We start from the raw sequence: 12,305 nt of genomic DNA on the forward strand, positions 1-12,305 counted from the left end.
AGATGAATTCTGTTGGAGAGGGAACTTGGAGATCTGTCCCAACAGGAAAGGATGTAGTTTTGAAGGACCCTTGAATGTGCCTGAGCCCAAGGTACCACCTGAATAGATGAGGTCATGGACCCGAGGACGGACATGGCGAATCTTAATGACACTCCGCTGCGGTTCTTTAGTGCATAGACTTTCGACCTCAACTGAATCTGCTTCTCTTTTGGCAAAAAAGAGGCTTGCTGCTGAGAATCCAGGACAATTCCCAAGGTCTTCCTGGTGGAGGGAATCAGATCTGACTTTTTGTAGTTTATCAACCATCCCAAAGATTCCAGGATCTGGAGGGTCATCTGAAGGTCTCTTTCCAAACTTGAAACCGTGGGAGCCATCACCAAAAAAATCGTATAAATATGGGACGATGCAGATATTCCGTTTCCTTAGATAAGCTACTACTTCTGCCATGATCTTTGTAAATAGGCGGGGTGCTGACGAAATGCCGAAGGAGAGTACATTGAATTGAAAGTGAAGTACCTCTCGGTTCTGAGTTACAGCAAATCTGAGAAATTATCTGTAATCCGGATGGATTGGCATGTGGTAGTAAGCCTCTTGCAAGTCTACTGTTGCCATGATAATTCCTTTCCCAATCAACGGAATCGTGGACTTTATCGACTCCATCTTGAACCTTCTGTATTTCACATATTGGTTGAGATGTTTCAGATTGAGTATTATCCTGTAAGAACCTGAGACCTTCCTTAGCAGAAACACCCAAGAATAGTGTCCCTCTCCTTGTTCCATGCGAGGCACTGGTGAAATGACTCCAGAGTTTTGAAGCTTCTGAAGACCTAATATTAGGAGCCTGTGTAATCTTGTTGATGGTAAGGATGTTACCTCTATCACGCTTGGAGGGTAGATGGTAAAGTCTATTTCTGCTCCTACCGTCACCCTGTCCAGTATCTTCCTGTCTGAAGATATCAGCTGTCATTGAGGAAGGAAGCTTGTAATTCTGCCTCCTACCTTCTTGGCGTCATTGTCTGTCCTGCCTAGAACCCTGAAAGATATTCCTTCCTCTTCCCCCTTTTGGGTAACTTCAGCGACCAGTTTTACCCTTGCCTCGGTACTGAAATGTTTGCTGCTGTTGTTGTTGAGGGGGGAGAAATGGTCTCTTTCTGAAACTTCTTGGGTTCTTTGGCTCTGGGAGAGACTTCTTCTTGTCGGATGCTTTCTCCAACAACTCGTCTAGGACCGCCCCAAACATATACTCTCCTTTAAATGGAATGGAACAAAGCTTAGATTTTGATGCGTTGTCCCCACTCCACATCTTCAACCACAGGGCTCTTCTCGTAGAATTCGATAATGCTGCCGATCTTGCTGCAATCTTGATCGACTCCGCTGAGGCATCAGCTAGGAATCCAGTGGCCTTTTGCAGCAAAGGAAGAGATGCTAGGAGATCTTCTCTAGGAGTACCTTTCCAAAGATGTTCCTCTAGTTGTTGGAGCCAGAGGAACATGGAACGAGCTGCACAAGTTGAAGCAACATTAGTCTTCAGTGAAGCCGCCGATGTTTCCCATGCCTTCCTTAGCAGACTGTCCATCTTCCTATCCATAGGATCTTTGAGCTGTGACGCGTCTTCAAAGGCAAGGGTTGTTTTCTTCGCAACCCTTGCCACCTGTACATCAACCTTCGGGACTTCCATCCAAAGCTTAGCCGCCTTTTCATCAAGGGGGAATCTATCCTCCTGCCATACTAAGCCTTTTCTCAGGTGACTCCCATTCATCCAAAATAAGACTCCGAATGTTGTCATGCACATTCTGAATCAGAGGTCTCCCTAACCGTATATTTTCTACTTTTGGGGGGAGATGGACCTTCAGCTCTGGCTTGTGAAAAGGTCTGTGAGAAGGAGGCTAGGGAAGATTGTATTTCCTGCCGAACCATTCCCCTGACTTCTTCCTTCACAATGTTGTCAGTGCATTTCCGGCATATGGGTTTCTTATGCCCTGAAGCAAGCTTTTTACTACAGATGGCACATTTGCGAACTGTAGTGCTTTCTCCCACTCTCGGTGCAGGATCCTTGTCTCCCTAAATTAAAAATAAAAAGAGTGAGATTTAAAATATATTTAGGATCCTGCTCAAAAGAGAGTGGGGAATAACCTAGGACCTAGTACTTACTGGGGGCGGGTTAGCGCTGGGCTCTGCAGACGCAGGCTTTGGAACAGCACCCTTCATAGTAGCAGAATATTCTGTCCTACCTTAATGGATCTTCTCATCTGGGTCTTTTGTAGGGAAAACCGAGATCCAGCTCCAAATTTTCACCTATCCGGTGAAGGATCCTCATTTTCGGGGCAAACAGCGGCTTCTCCATTTGAATTTCCCGCCGCGGCCCCCATGCGTTCCATGGTGGAACACACCGGAAGTGACGTCCCGCAGGCCGAAAGCCTGACTGAACGCCGCCATGGAGGACAGAGGAGACTCCGGCCGGGGAGCTACAGGAGGCCCCCAGCCCCCAAGAACCTACTCAGCTTTACCCGCAGGCGAGTGAGGGGGTCCCACTCTCAAGGAGACACGGGAGATGCCAAGGAAGGAAGGCCGGAGGCGATCACTACCTGCAGCCCAGCAGGTAAACTTAATAGGGCCCTGCTTGCCAGCCGCAGGCACCCCAGGTAACCTCTTCATCCCATAGGGACAGGAAAACACTGGGGATTGTAGCAGGGAGGGGCTATTTAACCTCTTGTTTTCCTGTCCCTAATTAGGATGGGGAGGCTACCTCCATGTGTGGAGGTAATAATGGTAATAATACATTTGTGAGGCCTAGTCCCAGCAAGTTAGTGTAGGGAGTACAATTGGGTGAGAAAAGTTGAACTCGATGGACCTAGGTTTTTATTCAACCTACGTTACTATGTAACAAGTGGTTGGGCATCAGTGCACTCATGTCTCTTCCACTTTTGAGGCAGGGCCAGGTGGATGGGCCATAGGAATCCCAGCCAACGGAGTCATCAAAAAGCAGAAGAGACTGCTGTAGGACTTGGTGCTCCAACTGCTTAGCTGATTTGCAATGGGGTGAGGTGGAAGTCGGATGACCATGGTCCTCAGGTGCCAACTATGCACTTCCTGCTGTGGACCGGGTGGAAGTTAATACAAAGGAACTAGAAGCACTCAGCTATCCAACCTAACACCTTTTCAAAATATTGAGGCCTCACCATTCGTGCAGCGATACTCAGCCCTACGAAAGGATGCATAGCATTCTGCCGCCTGCGTGCACCAGAGGAAGGTGTTGTATTTGGGCACATAGCAGGCACAGAACAACCACACTCTCTCCCTGCAGCAGCACCACCAGCAGCTCCACCACGGTCATGTCCCCTATTTGATGCTTTTCTCATTTTTGGAAGTGGTTTTTTGGCACACTACTTGCACAGAGATGACAGCAGAATAAAATTTATTTTTTAGGCACACCACTTGTACAGACATAACTGCAGAGTACACAGAGGCTTTTTGGAACAGTACTCCCACAGGCCGTGGTGCAGAGTACACACAGAGGCTTAAATGCACAGTACTCCCCACAAATATGGGTGCAGAGTAGACACAGCAGCTTTTTGCCACTGTACTCCCACTGAGACACATGCAGAGTACACAAAGAGGCTTTTTAGCAGGGTGAGCAGTCCAATTCTGCCCCTCACTCCAGCTGCGTCCGGTCCGGCATTCATACAGGCCGGATAATGTGGTGAGCAGACCCGGCCTTTATAAATGTGACCAAAACAACAGCCAAAAAAGAGAACAGAGAAATGGTCTGTGGTCACCACCTGCAGAACCACTCCTTTATAGGGGGTATCTTGCTAATTGCCTATCATTTCTACTTGCTGTCTGTTCCATTTGCACAACAGGAGAAATTGATTCACAATCAGTGTTGCTTTATAACTGGTCAGGTTGATTTCACAAAAGTGTGATTGACTTCGAGTTACATAAGCGATCCCTTTATTTTTTTTGAGCAGTGCATACACAAGCATACACACACTATCGCCGTAATAGTACCGACCTAAAGAATCATGTTGCCAGCTCATTTTAACCTCACAACAAATCTGTAAAAACAATACCCAGAATTTTTCTATTTTTATTTATTTTTTTAAAACCATTTCACCTCAGTTGTAATTTAGCTAAAGTTTTCCAGTACATTGTATGGAAAAAAACTGCAAGTCCTCTAGCATGAAAACCAACCTGGATATGTCTATATTGAGAAAAAAGAAAAAATTGTCCAGTCATGAAGGGGTTAAAGAGAATCTGTCAGCTATGTTTGTTCTAGTAAATATTCATTAACTCATAACAAGTTAGTAAATAGGTCCTCTTTAAAAGTACAATCAAAAATAAGTGTAGGAAAACGAAGGGGAAAAAGGGAACTTATCAGCTCACCAGAGGAGGAAGGAAGCCAGATAGGGCGCGGTGCACGGATAGCTCCAGACGGTTCCTGGGTTGAATATGTAAGAAAAAAGGGTATTTGTCCAGCAACTGCTATATCAAGGAAAAACGTTTAAAACTTCATTTTTAATTCCATATTGCATTAAAAATTGGAAAAAGAAACTCATAGGAATGGATGGCCAGACATCGGTTCTAGCGTTTCGAGCAAACGCTCTTAATCATGATAATATGTCTGATGAAAGGAAATCCCAGAAAAGGGAGGGTGGGAATATATAGTCACACCCACATAGAGGTTGGTATATATTACTTTAAAGGTGTAGTCACTCTAAGTGCCTGCCGGACTTGTGAATTCTCACACCGTGCGCACTGTGCTAGGGGCTTTGTGGGGACATCATACTGGTGTGGGGACATCATACTGGTATTGGGACTGTGTGGCATGATATTGCATTGGGAGCTGTTTGTTTTTTGACTAAGGCTGAATAACAGGAGTAGTATGATTTATGGCTTTAGATAAATTTTATAAAAATTAGGAAATTATATGGTTTGATTCGCTGCTAAAGGCAAAGAATATGTTATAATAAGCCCTATTGAAACATGTATTAGCAGTAACAAGCAGTCAAGAGACTTATTTCTGCTCAATATTAAGTAATAATGAATACAAGTAGAATTAACCGGTTCCCGACCGGCCACTGTACATAAACGTCGGCGCTGCCTGGGCTCTGTGCAGCGCCGACGTTTAAAAACGGTGGGTGGTCCCGCAGCACTCAGGACCCCCAGGGTCCTGCTAGCGCTGCGGTACCGGTTCAGAGCGATAGCTCTGACATGTGGCATCATGGGGACCTGATTGGATCAGGTCCCCATGATGTTAACCTGTTCCTATCTTCTAGATGCCGCGATCGCGGCATTTAAAAGATAGTGACAGCCGGTGGTCGGCGATCGGGACCCCCCACATACCTCAGGAGCGGCGGGGATCCCGGTGCTGTGACCTCTGATTGGCTCAGGTCTCGATGATGTCAGCGTCACACCAGCCAATCAGAGAGATCACCAGGGAAGTTTGTTTTAGCAACAAACTTTCCCGGGCGATCTGGCTGATAAAACACTGCTTCTCCTCCGATCTCAGTGAGAGAGCAGAGGAGAAACAGTGTGACAAGAGCTGTCAGCCTTGCCACTGTAAAAGTGAAAAAAATAAAATAAAGAAAGTAAGAGTTAGGGTTAGTCAGTCCTGTCAGATCAGTCAGTCCTGTCAGATCAGTCAGTCCTGTCAGATCAGTCAGTCCTGTCAGATCAGTCAGTCCTGTCAGAGAAACGTCTCCAAATCAGGGAACACTGCCCAGTACAAGCGCTGTCCCTGCTACTAGTGAATTGGCGCACGCCAGTGTACAAGGGGCTTTGCCACATGATCTAGCATTTCCCAGATGGGAGGCTTCGGATTCGGCTGCTCCATTCAGCCCTGATTTCAACGCCATTCCTGGTATAAATGTGGAGGTGGAAGATTTTGGACCAATTCATTTTTTTAATTTGTTTTTTTACAGACAGCTTGCTAGAGCATATTGTCGTGCAAACAAATTTATATGCATCCCAATTCATAAGCCAGAATCCCCGATCTTACTATGCTAGGGCAAATTTATGGACACCAACTAATGTCCCAGAAATAAAAAATTTTTTAGGACTTACATTTGCCATGGGGCTTGTTAAAAAACTGAGCATTCGATCCTACTGGTCCAACCACCCTGTTCAAGCCACCCCTATGTTTTCAGTCGTTCTGCCTAGGACCTGTTATGAAATGCTCATGCGGTTTTGGCATTTTAACGACAATAGTCAATGCCTGCCCAGAAATGCCCCAGAACATGACAGGTTATATAAAATTAGACCCATCATTGAAAATTTGTCAGAAAAATTCTTAAGCCTCTACACCCCAACACAAAATATTTCTATAGATGAGTCCCTTGTAAAATTCAAGCAATTTATCCCATCTAAAAGGGCAAGGTTTGGAATAAAGATCTATAAAATGTGCGAAAGTTCAACCGGATACACATCCGCTTTTCGCATATACGAGGGGAAAGATAGCCAACTAAACCCACCAGGATGCCCTACTTATCTGGGGACATCTGGAAAAATTGTTTGGGAGCTGATAAGTCCATTTTTTCAAAAAGGCTACAATCTATATGTGGACAATTATTACACCAGCATACCCCTATTTAAAAGTCTGGTTGAACACAACATCGGGGCTTGTGGGACCATTCGTAAAAACCGTCAGGGGTTTCCACAGCCATTGGTCAACCAAAAGTTCCAAAAGGGGCAGTCAGGGGCTGTACGCAACGGAGAGCTGCTTGCCCTGAAATATAGGGATAAGAGGGATATTTTTGTCCTCAGCTCGATCCACACAGATGCAACAAGGGCCATTGTAGAACTAGGATCCACCACTCCGAAGCAAAAACCTGTGTCCGTCATTGACTACAACAAACACATGGGGGGTGTGGACCTTGCAGACCAGGTTCTACAGCCATACCAGGTATCAAGAAAGTCCTATACCTGGTATAAAAAGTTGGTTATTTATTTGTTTCAGGTGGCCACATACAATTCTTTTGTGTTGTACAAAAAAGCAGGAAATTCAGATCCTTTTCTTGATTATCAAGAAAAGGTAATTGAAAATCTTGTCTTTCAAAGTGTTAGCCCCGCTCATCCATTAGAATCTGAGGATGTGAAAAGACTCACTGAGCGACATTTTATTGCACTTATTCCAGCAACGGAAACAAGAAGGAACCCCCAGAAAAGATGTCGTGTATGTACTAAGAGAGGAATGAGGCGTGATACCCGCTAATATTGCCCACAATGCCCATCATTGCCAGCCTTATGCGTCACTGACTGCTTTAAAATCTTCCACACAGAACCACGTTTTTAAACTGTAAAAATGTATCCCAATTTGTCATTCAAACATTTGGCTCATTTAGTGAATGACACATTCGAGTAGAGCTCACTTAATTTCCAGGGGGGGGGGTGGGTTCTCCAGAATCTAAACCTTCCATTGTGTGCTTGTTTCTGGAAATCATCCATTGAGTTAAAATGGTCACTAAACCCATAGATGAATTCCCAGAGGGGTGTCATTTCCAAAATGGGGTCACTTGTTGGGGGTTTCCTCTGTTTAGGCACCTCAGGGGCTCTCCAAATGCAACATGGCGTCCGCTATCGATTCCAGTCAAATTTCCATTCCAAAAGTCAAATGGCGCTCCTTACCTTCCAAGCCATGCCGTGCGCCCAAACAGTGGCTTTGCACCACATATGGGGTATCAGCGTGCTCAGGAGAAATTGCACAACACATTTTGGGGTCCATTTTTTCTGTCTGCCCTTGTGAAAATTAAAAATTTGAGGTTAAAGTAGCAGTTTTGTGAAAAAAAGTTAAATGTTCATTGTTTTCTTCCACATTCCAAAAATTCCTGTGAAGCACCTGAAGGGTTAATAAACTTCTTGAATGTGGTTTTGAGCACCTTGAGGGGTGAAGTTTTTAGAATGGTATCACTTTTGGGTATTTTCTGTCATAAAGGCCCCTCAAAGTCACTTCAAATAAGATGTGGTCCCTAAAAAAATGTTTTTGTCAATTTTGTTGTAAAAATGAGAAATCGCTGGTCAACTTTTAACCCTTATAGCTTCCTAACAAAAAAAAAATTTGGTTCCAAAATTGTGCTGATTTGAAGTAGACATGTGGGAAATGTTATTTATTAACTATTTTGTGTGACATATCTGTCTGATTTAAGGGCATGAAAATTCAAAGTTGGAAAATTGCTAAATTTTCAAAATTTTCACCAATATTCCGATTTTTTCACAAATAAACGCAAGTGATATCGAAGAAATTTTACCACTATCATGAAGTACAATATGTCATGAAAAAACAATCTCAGAATCAGGGGAATTCGTTGAAGCGTTCCAGAGTAATTACCTCATAAAGTGACAGTGGTCAGAATTGAAAAAATTGGCCCGGTCACGAAGGCAAAAACAGGCTCTGGCGCGAAGTGGTTAAAGAAGTTGTCCACTACTTTTACATTGATGCCCCATCCGTAGTATAGGGCATCAATTCCTGATCGGCCGGGGTACCGCACCCGGCACCCCCACCGATCAGCTGTTATCGGTGCTGGCAGCGGCCACCGGCCAGAAGTGCTTACTTGCGGAGCATGGCCGCCTAGTTGGAGTGGCCGCAGGGTACTGCACATCCACCTCCCATTGAATTGAATAACTCAACACACTGCCATTAAATGTCTAAACCGCTGGCAACAAAAGTGAATACACCCCTAAGTGAAAATGGCCAAATTGCGCCCAAAGTGTCAATATTTTGTATGGCCACTGTTATTTTCAAGCACTGCCTTAACTCTGGGCAAGGAGTTCGCTAGAGCTTCACAGGTTGCACTGGAATCCTCTTCCACTCCTCCATGACGACATCACGGAGCTAGTAGATGTTAGAGACCTTGAGCTCCTCCACATTTTGTTTGAGGATGCCCCACAGATGTTCAATAAGGTTTAGGTCTGGAGACCTGCTTTGCCAGTCCAGGGCCTTTACTCTTAATTTTATTTAGCAGGGCAATGGTCGCCTTGGAGGTTTGTTTGGGATCATGTTGGAATACTGCCCTGCTGCCCAGTTTCCTAAGGGAGGGGATTAAGTTCTGCTTCAGTATGTCACAGTACATGTTTGCATTCATCGTTCCCTCAATGAATTGTAGCTCCCCACAGCCGTGAGCAATCGTCCATCTCCAAACCATAACAATCCCACCACCATGCTTGATTGTAGGAAAGACACACTTGTCTTTGTACTTCTCACCTGGTTGCTGCCACACATGCTTGACACTGTCTGATCCAAATAAGTTTATCTTGGTCTCATCAGAGCACAGGACATGGTGCCAGTAATCCATGGCCTTAGTTTGCTTGTCTTCAGCAAACTGTTTGAGGGCTTTGTTGTGCATCATCTTTCGAAAAAGCTTCCTTCCTTCCTTTAACCTCTGCAGCAATGCTGGCAGCACTCATACATCTATTTTCAAAAGACAGCCTCTGGATATTACACTGAGCATGTGCACTTAACTTCCTTGGTCGACTATGGCGAGGCCAGTCCTGAACCTGTCTTGTTAAACTGCTGTATGGTTTGGCCACTGTGATGCAGCTCAGTTTCAGGGTGTTGGCAATCTTCTTATACCCTAGGCCATCTTTATGTAGAGCAACAATTCTTTTTTTCAGATCCTCAGGGTTCTTTGCCATAAGGTGCTATGTTGGACTTCCAGTGACCAGTATGAATGTGTGAGAGCGATAACATTAAATGTAACACACCTGCTCCCCATTCACACCTGAGACCTTGTAACACTAATGAGTCACTTGACACAGGGGAGGGAAAATGGCTAATTGGGCCATTTTCACTTTAGGGGTGTACTCACTTTTGTTGCCGATGGTTTAGACATTAATGGCTGTGCAAGTTAATTTACAAGTAACATTTCACCTTGCGGAGAGTGACATGTTAAGCATATCAGGTGAGGAGACTTTTAAAGCCGCAATGCTCCTGCGGGAACTATGAAAATTGTCTCTTCAGAGAGGAAGAGGACTAGAACTCTAGTGCCATCTACAGAAAGTAGCAATCCTAAAAGTCAATAGTGACCCTTAGAAGAGCCTTATCACATGACTTAGGATAAAAAGCCAAAACCAGAAACTCAATTTGCAGACACTGTGTTTCGGGGTACTGCCCCTCGTCAGTGCAAAGTGTGAGTTCTGGTTTGGCTGGATGAGAGGCGTCAGACCGGTGTCTAAGGGTAATATTTCTCCTTGCGGAGAGTGACATGTTAAGCGTATCAGGTGAGGAGACTTTTAAAGCCGCAATGCTCCTGCTGGAAATATGCAAATTGTCTCTTTAGAGAGGAAGATGACTAGAACTCTAGTGCCACCTACAGGAAGTAGCAATCATAAAAGTGGAGGGGGGAGGTGAAGGGGGGGGGTCGGGGGGGAGTGGGGGCAATACTACCTGATGCGGATCAGCGGCGGCAGCAGACGCGATCCACGGGGTCAGCAGCAGAGGGTCCACAACGGCACCACATGATCCATGGACGGGTAGGAGCTGGGCAGTTGCGGCCATCATTTAAAACTCGCTCCACATCTGATTGGGGCTAATATCCATGTGACGCTAGCCCCCCAATCAGATCTGGGGGGAGGGGGGGACAGAGGTGACACTCCCCCCAGCCAATGGCTGATGCTGTAAGCATCAGGCCATGCCCAGATTTAAATATTACACCAATTTTCATTGGTGAAATATTTAATTCATTCCGATTGGCAGTTTCACTAAAAGTGAAAATGAAACAGCCAATCGGAGGGGTCCCAGGCACGGGGGGGGTTAATCCACCCCCCGTGGGGTCGACTTCAGGATGTCCAGTTGCAGTAGCAACTGTGACACCTGAGCGACCCCGCTCGCAGGCGCTGCAGGGGCGCGATCCCTCCATGTCACAGACGGTGTGACACGGGTCGGGAAGGGGTTAAATACTAAGGGTGTACTTCTTTCTGCTACTACCACTGCTCAGGAAGAATTAATTGAATTTCGGGTATTTGTGGATTGTGGTTCTACTCTGAATGTGATTGATGGGGGATTCCTGGAAAAACTTAAATTAAAACCCAAACCTTTGTCATCCCCTATTGCTGTGGTTTCTGTCGATGGCTCTCCCTTAAAGAGTGTTACTCACAAGGTCTGTGAATTTCCCCTCACTATTAATGGTATTCACCAAGAGAATTTGGATTTGGTAGTATTAAATAATTTACCTTCTCCAGTAGTGTTGGGGTTACCCTGGTTAAAATTGCACAATCCTGTACTGGATTGGTCTACCAATGAAATTAAGTCCTGGAGCCCTAAGTGTTATGACAAGTGTTGTAACTGGCGCATTGCTGCTGTGGATAAAGGGGAATTACCTGTACCTATTCAGGATTTTTGGAAAGTTTTTTCTGAGAAGGAATCGCAAATTTTGCCTCCCCATAGAGACTATGATTGTACCATTGAATTTGTCCCTGGAGCGACTCTTCCTAAAAGTCGTTTATTTAATCTTACTATTCCTGAGAGAAAGGCTTTGGAGGAATACATACAGACAAGCTTGGCCGCCGGTCACATTAGGCCTTCCAAGTCTTCTGTGGCTGTTGGATTTTTTTTTGTAAAAAAAAAAAGATGGCGGTTTACGTCCTTGTCTGGACTTTCGTGAGATTAATAAAATTACTGAACGCAATCCTTACCCACTGCCATTGATTCCTGATTTGTTTAACCAGTTAGTGGGGGCCAAGTGGTTCTCTAAAATTGATCTCCGGGGGGCATACAATTTGTTGCGCATGAAGGAGGGTGATGAATGGAAGACTGCTTTTAACACTCCTGTGGGTCATTTTGAGAATCTGGTTATGCCTTTTGGTCTTACCAATGCTCCAGCATTTTTTCAGAATCTTATTAATGACATCCTTAGACCTTTGATCGGAAAAAATGTGGTTGTGTAGTTGGATGACATTTTGATTTATTCGCCGGATCTGGAGTCTCATTGGCGGAGCGTACGTGAGGTTTTACAGTTATTAATGGACAATTCGCTTTTTGCTAAGCTAGAGAAATGTGAGTTCGCTGTACAGAGAATTAGTTTTTTGGGCTACAATATCTCCAGTGAAGGTTTTGAGATGGATCTGGTTAAAGTTCAAGCTGTGCAGGAATGGCCTAGGCCTATTGGTTTGAAATCGATACAGAGGTTTTTGGGTTTCGCCAATTATTACAGAAAGAAAGAACCAGGATGTTGAACAGTTCTTGCGTTGTTTTGTGGCAGACAATCAAGAGGGGTGGTCTGAGTTTCTGCCACTTGCTGAATTTGCTCTTAACAACCATACATCCTCTTCTGCTGGGTGTTCGCCTTTTTTTTGTTGTTCTGGGAGACATGCGT

General features: G+C 44.9%; 1 protein-coding gene across 2 annotated transcripts in view; it reads right to left on the minus strand.

The window, feature by feature from the left end:
- DCLRE1B (DNA cross-link repair 1B) overlaps positions 1-12,305 on the minus strand; it is a 35,064-nt gene that overhangs the window by 18,679 nt on the left and 4,080 nt on the right. The window contains exon 2 of one of the 2 annotated variants that reach the window (XM_073667160.1): positions 4,384-4,438. The exons of the other annotated variant lie outside the window; for it this stretch is intronic. The gene's annotated coding sequence lies outside the window, so the exon portion shown is untranslated. The remainder of the gene's footprint in view (positions 1-4,383; positions 4,439-12,305) is intronic. 2 annotated transcript variants of the gene reach the window in all.

The sequence above is a fragment of the Phyllobates terribilis genome, unplaced genomic scaffold, assembly GCF_046119375.1.
Source record: "Phyllobates terribilis strain yellow unplaced genomic scaffold, ASM4611937v1 Scaffold_2__4_contigs__length_985480577, whole genome shotgun sequence".
In the NCBI taxonomy this organism is placed as follows: Eukaryota; Metazoa; Chordata; class Amphibia; order Anura; family Dendrobatidae; genus Phyllobates; species Phyllobates terribilis.